This window comes from Aotus nancymaae, unplaced genomic scaffold (genome assembly GCF_030222135.1).
Source record: "Aotus nancymaae isolate 86718 unplaced genomic scaffold, 86718_ANA_hifiasm-v0.15.2.pri h1tg000016l, whole genome shotgun sequence".
Lineage (NCBI taxonomy): Eukaryota > Metazoa > Chordata > Mammalia > Primates > Aotidae > Aotus > Aotus nancymaae.
Genome location: NW_026988428.1, coordinates 31,317,375 through 31,324,145, shown reverse-complemented (window position 1 = coordinate 31,324,145; position 6,771 = coordinate 31,317,375). Strand labels below are relative to the sequence as shown.

Here is a 6,771-nt window from a genome sequence, read left to right as displayed (position 1 = left end):
GGAAAGGACATGAGTTTTGTAATTAGAGGGATCTTTGTTTGCACAATTCTGATTCTGCTCCTTAACAAGAATATGGCCTTAAGTCAATTACTTCACCTAAGTCTCAGTTATCCTCATCTGTAAAATTAAGACCATAAAACCTCATAGCAATGTAGTGAAGGTTAATTTAGAAAACACATGTAAAGCCTTGGCAGAGTAATTCTCAAATAAACAGTTCTGCCCCCAACTCAGTATTATCTAGTTAAATTTCAGTACAAATTTAAAGTAATCAAAATGAATCCTTCATTATAGTAATTTTTTCTAGCATCATCTTTCACTGAGAGCAAAACATGAATAAAAATGCTTCAATAGGTCATTTAACTCAACAGGAGAAACTTTTACTCCAATAAGCGTTATCCCTGTTGGAAATAATTAGAAAAAGAGAGGAATATGTAGACGACAAGATATTAGTTCTTAATATCTTATGCAGTAGTTCTTAAACTTGACAGTGTATTAGAATCCCCTGCAGGGTCTGTTAAAACGCAGATTGCTGGGTCCCACCCCAGAGCTTCTGACTCATAAGGTCTGGGGCAGGACCCAGTAATTGCATCTGTAAAAAGTTCACAGATTATGTTGAGAGGCTTAGTCCGGGGGCTTCTAGGGGTAAGGCCCAGCAATCTGTTTTAACAAGCCCTCCACATGGTTCCGGTGCACTCTCAAAATTTGAGAATCACTGGGATAGTGACAAAAAGCATCTGAGAATATGGCTGCAAATTCGAATCCAGACTGCTCCATTTACCAATTAGATGACCAGATTAAATGACTAACCTCTAGCACCTCTGCATCCCACACAGAGCCTGATAATGTCTGTGATGCAGGATTCCTCTCACTAGCCCTTTAGGCCTTGAGTGAAAAAAGACGTCAGTGAGTCTTCCCAACCCACGCTGTTTTTCACTTCTTCACACTCTGAGGCACTAAAGGCTGCTTAAATTTGAGTATCATGGAAGTATTTACAAACACTTCCACGATCACAAAAATAAAATAAGTAAGACAGCACTGTAAATAAAGCCAAGAGCAATGTGGCATTGTTTGCATCTTAAATTTGTAATAATAGGTTTCAACTTTTTTCATTTCCCCTGGCTTTCATAGTAGAAAAATAAAAACCTTCCCCCACAGTTTCAAGAGATGTTAGTACATTTGTTTTGCAGATAGTATGCATGCTAAGAGGCTTTTTTCTTTTCCTGCATCTCAGATACAAAATCTGCCTCAGATATTTGGTGCCTTTCTGATTTTGTGGCTGAGGAATCCACCCCCCGCCGCCCCGCCGCCCCGCCCGCCTCTTTCCGTCCCTTTTCCCTGTCTGGTATGTAACTCTGTGGGTCCTCATACAATCACTGCACGGAGCTTCACAAGCACCTTTATTTTTCCAGTTGTAAAAACCTCTACTCTTTCTTTGTTATTTCCTTAACTAACCTTTGCTATTGCCTATTGCTGATGAAGTATTAAGAATCGTTGACTTTTATCCAGTGCCAGACACTCGGAAGTGTTTATCATGCATTATCCTTTTGGATTCCTACAATACAGAGATGATTTTACAACTTGCCAGGGTGAAGAAAGAAAAGTAAATAAAAGGATCCAAGCAAAAAGATTCCAGATCCCCACCCTAACTCTCCCACCCCCAGCTCTAGCCTCTGCTGAAGTCGCCAGTGATGACAGAATATAGGAATATAGTTTGAGTCCTGTCTTTAAATAATTTAAAAATCTTGTTATGGGTAGATGAGATTTACACACATGAATTAAAATAAAATCACGAAGCCAACGTTTGTGTCTTTGACCGTTTTTTCTCCCCTGCGAGATGTACCCTGAGGAGTTTGGGGATGACTAAATAAGTTAATGCACCCGGAGGGACTTAATACAGTGCCTATCACGTCGTAAGCATTCAATAAATCTTAACTATTATCATTATGTTTTAAAAGAGGCAGATTGGAGCGTAGAGTACACTGAAGGGAGTAGGGAGGCCGGCTGTATGAGCTGGATTCTTGGACCTCAATTCTCCGAGCCTCGGTTTCCTTATTTGTAAACTTAGGTGGCTGGAGTGAAAAAACTCGAACAGCAGTTATAGCAAAGGGTGCAGCTGTAGCCGGGGGAGCCGGGGAAACCGGGGAAACCGAGGAGGCGCGGGTCGGAAAGGGTTAGCTATGAGCCCAGATGCTGATTTGTGGGCGCCCGGCGAGAGAGACCCCGCCCCGCCCTGGAGGCCCTGGTGGCCCTGTCAGCTCCAGCCTGAGAGCAGTTCCGGTGCCAAAACCCTTCCCTCCCCCGCTCCCCCGGAAGTGCTTTCCCAGGGTTCGGGTCGGAGAGAGGCCTTGTAGGCACAGCGGCTGAGGCTCGATCCGCTGCAAGTAGGGGCTTCAGCCCGGGTCGGAGTCCGGGGGTCCGCTCCCGCCGACCTGCGCCCTGCTCCCTCTCAGCACCTGGGAGACGGTGAGTGGCCAGGGAAACGGACTGGGACGGCCGCGGGCCCGCGTCAGGACTGGCGTTCTCTTGCCTCCGCTGCCCGCTTCGAGATCCGGGCTGAGGGCTCGGCTGCCGGGGTCCGGGGAAGTGGGTTGTCGACCGTCGCGGACTTCTCCGGGCCAGCTGGGCGGGAAGAAGCGGGCTGTGGGTCCCTGGGGTGGGCGGGGCGGAGCCAGGGAGGGGGTTCCCAGAGCTGTTGTTGCTGTTGGGACTCGAGAGTGGGGATGGGCTGGGCCTCTGTCCGTCCGACCCCCTCATGCGTTGCTCTCCCAAACCTCGCCGCTCCCCAGTTTGGTTTTCTGCGTCCCGACTGGGATAGTAGCTGGACAACAGACTCAGTCTTGGGCTCCAGTTCCCGACTTTCGCCGCCTCTGGGTCTGTCCCGGGCTCAGCAATTAAACCAGGTCCCAGGGGTGTCGTCTTTTCACTCCAGGGTGGGGCGCTGCCTGTAAATGCCAGGGATCTTTTGCAGGGCTTTTCATCTAGATCTGCTTCAGGGTTGTCCGGGATCGATTTGGACTAGGCTCGGAACCGGTTCTGGATACGTAGGTCACTGTGGCAGCAGCATGCTCTGTATCATCTTTACTCGCTTGAAAGCTTACTGAAGCTGTTGTTGAAGTAAACTTAAAAAAAAAAAAAAAAAGCATGCTTGAGGAAATCATTAGTTTAGACAAATCCATCCCTTTTTTGTAGACATATTAAAAAAAAAGATGCTGTTCTGCTGTTCTCTAATGTACACTCTTAATTCCTTTGGCTATCCGATGTCACAGTTGTATGATTAGTTCATTCAAAGGCTGTACGAATTGATTGCAAAGAGTTGGACAATTACTATATCCTTTCCCGTGTAGTTTGTTTACCTTTATATTTAGAACTGTCATTTTTCTTAAAAATTGTTCTTGATTTTCTTGAAAATTGTTCTTGATTTTCTTGAGAGATTCCCTACACTGTTAAAATTGTTGCTGCAATGCAGAGTTTCACAAAGGTGGGCAGAAGTGTTTTGTTTGTTTAAACTTGTTCCGTGAAATGTTTACTTCGGATAAAATGAGGATTTCCTAGAGAAAAAAGTGATGTAGGTAGGTTTGGTGAACAGATTTTAGGTAATAAACTACTGCTGAAAGGTTCGTAGGAAATACGGGTTTTCCACAATTAATGCTGATTTAAAAACTATTTTTATAAGGGAATGCAGTTACTGCAGATTATTGCTATTAGCAGATGGCCACTGTTTTTGCAGCGTAAAGTATACACAAATCACCTTCTTGAAATCATTGACACTATCTGCACCTCTCATCTTGTGTGTATATTAGGATTTATACTGTAGTTTTTTTGGGTAATTATGTCGTTCTCTTTCCTCCCACCCCTGAAAAGAGAGGTGGTATCATGAATCAGGAAAAATAGACCGAAGTGACAAGTTCAGTGAGCTTTCTTATGCAAAGGAAAATTTATGTCAAGGTTGTTGATTTTGAGCAGGCAAAGGATAGGTGATTTTTAAAGTCCTTGGAAAAAATTGTGAAAGATTAGCTCCGCAGCTTTTCTTTTTCCTTTCGTTTTCTTTCCTTTTCCTTTCTTTTTTCTTCTTTTTGAGACGACCTCATTTTGCTCCCCAGGCTGTTGCACCGTGGCACCATCCCAATAGAGCTCACTGCAGCCTCCAACTCCTGGGCTCAAGCAAGCCTTCTGTCTCAGACTCCTGAGTAGCTAGGACTACAGGCACCAACCACTACAACTGGGTTAACTTTTTTATTTTTTGTAGAGCCTAGGTGTCACTATGTTGCCCAGGCTGGTCTTGAACTCCTGGGCTCAAGTAATCCTCCCACCTCGCCTTCCAAAGTGCTGGGATTACAGGTGTGAGCCACCATGCCCAGCCTATTTGCACAACTTTTAAATGTAGATAGAAACTGTAGATTCTTCAGCATGTGAGGTGCTTAATTATTTAGAGCATAAGATTGGAATATTGGAATTGAGAGAATCTGAAAAAGGAGTTAAGTTAGATGTAGTTACTGATCTGCAGGTATTATAATTAATGTGTTTTGAAGGGAAATATTTCAAGAATTTTAAGAGCAGAGAAAGGTGATTGGGAAACATCAGATACTTAGGCATTGTAATTTTATATTATTCAAGTCAATTCAACAAATATTGAGCATTTGCTATGCATCAAGCTATGTTAGGCAACTATGTAAGGGTTGAATTGTATTCTTTAGGCATACTAAAAATTGTCTTTTTTTTTTTTTTTTTTTTTGAGACGGAGTTTCGCTCTTGTTACCCAGACTGGAGTGCAATGGCGTGATCTCGGCTCACCGCAACCTCCGCCTCCTGGGTTCAGGCAATTCTCCTGCCTCAGCCTCCTGAGTAGCTGGGATTACAGGCACGTGCCACCGTGCCCAGCTAATTTTTTTGTATTTTTAGTAGAGACGGGGTTTCACCATGTTGACCAGGATGGTCTCGATCTCTTGACCTCGTGATCCACCCGCCTCGGCCTCCCAAAGTGCTGGGATTACAGGCGTGAGCCACCGCGCCCGGCTAAAAATTGTTTTTTAATTGGGACTTAACATTGGTGATGGGTCAGTTGAGTGCTTCGTGAAAAACACTATACTAGGCATTTTAGGATATAAAGATTAAATTTTTGTTTTTAGGAATTTGAAATCCAGAAGGGGATATATTTGCATAAACATTTACAACATAAAGAAACATTGTAAATACCTACATGGGTGGTTTGAGCTGAAGTTTGGAGTAAGTTGTACGGGCTCATTTTTAGCTTATGTAATAGAAATTAGTGGAGATAGCTCAGAAGCTCCTATTTATTGGGCACTTATTGAACACCAGACTCAATGCTATTTGCTGTTTACAACATTTTCTTAGCTTCACAGCAATGTATATCTTAATAATGAGGACACTGAGGCTCAAATATGTTGAGTTACTTGCCTGGGCTGTATGGCTAGCAGGTAACAGCCCCAGTTTGAAAATCTGTCTGGTGCCAAAGCCTGTGTGTTTCTACTGCATTATGTTGCTTCCCAATGAAGTGATAACCTGAGTTTAATGTTACAAAGAATAAGACTTTTCTAAGACAAAGATTTACGAATTGGGAGTAGGTGGGTGAAGAAGGCCTTTCAAATAAAGAGAATGATGTGAGCAGGATTGTGGAGGTGGGAAAGTTCATTGTGTACTTGAAGAAAAGTTAGTGGACCAGATTACCTAGAATATACTGTTCATTTTTGGGATTTAGAGATGAGATTTGAATTTTAATTTGGGGTACGATTGTGGAGCATATTTAAGTGCTGCTTTTAAAAGTTCAAGATTTGGAGAAAAAAGAAGTTTGACATTTGGGAAGTAATAGAAGTTACTAAGGTCTAATAGAGTAGTGTGCAGAATGATTTGATGTGGAAAGCTGACTTTCAATATAGTATAAGTACTGGGCAAGGGCGTGGTAACAGAATTAGAGCAAAGGCTCTGCAGGACTTCAATGTAGTAGGTGGATGGGGAGGAGGGGATTGTTGGAGAAGGTTTAGAGGAGATGGAAGGTGAAGATTACACTTTGTAAGTCTCGGCCATGTTGATGGTGGTACTCTTACCAGAAATATGGGCAAGGAGATACATAATGAAATCAGTTTGGGATTTGTTAAGTTTTTTATATACTTGCCAAATGCTGGAAATGCCCAAAAGCTTTTGAAGATGTGGATTTGTGATTGAGGAGCGAGGTCAGGACTAGGTATATATTAAACATGGGTTTAGTGAATAATACAAATAGGTGTACTAGTTGAATCTGTGTAAGAAGATGAAAATGCCAAGGGAGAATGTAGAGGGGAAAGAAAAAAAAACTTCTATTTTAAATGGCATTTTTTTAAAAAACAGAAGGAAATACACTAAATGGATTATTTTATGCAGTGGGTAAAGAATTTGATAGTCTGTGTATTGCCCCTTTATATTGCAGGTTCACATGGAGTAGAATCTGATCATTAAAAATTCAATTGAGAAAAACAGTTTTCTTGCCCTTGCTAGCAAGAATACTATACTATCATTACCCTATTTCAGAGAGGACAAACTACTTCAGACTCATTTCATCCAGAGTGTCAGATTTGGTTACTTAAAAGCTATGTTAGGTTGTTTCTTTTGGACATTTGTTTGGCAAGTGATATGTGAGGAGTTGGAAGCAAATCTTTGATATAGTATTTCACTTATTTATGTGTATGACATTGATTTTGAGACGACCTCTGAATATTCAAAGGACCTCTTAATATTCAAAGATAACATTTATGTCTCATTAAGGCCGTTGATGTTGCT

The 6,771-nt window shown here is 42.3% G+C and overlaps 1 protein-coding gene across 1 annotated transcript in view; it reads left to right on the top strand.

Annotated features, from left to right (window-relative positions):
- The first annotated feature begins 2,321 nt into the window (after positions 1 to 2,321).
- FRS2 (fibroblast growth factor receptor substrate 2) overlaps positions 2,322 to 6,771 on the top strand; it is a 116,477-nt gene continuing 112,027 nt past the window's right edge. The window contains exon 1 of the mRNA XM_012441274.2: positions 2,322 to 2,463. The gene's annotated coding sequence lies outside the window, so the exon portion shown is untranslated. The remainder of the gene's footprint in view (positions 2,464 to 6,771) is intronic.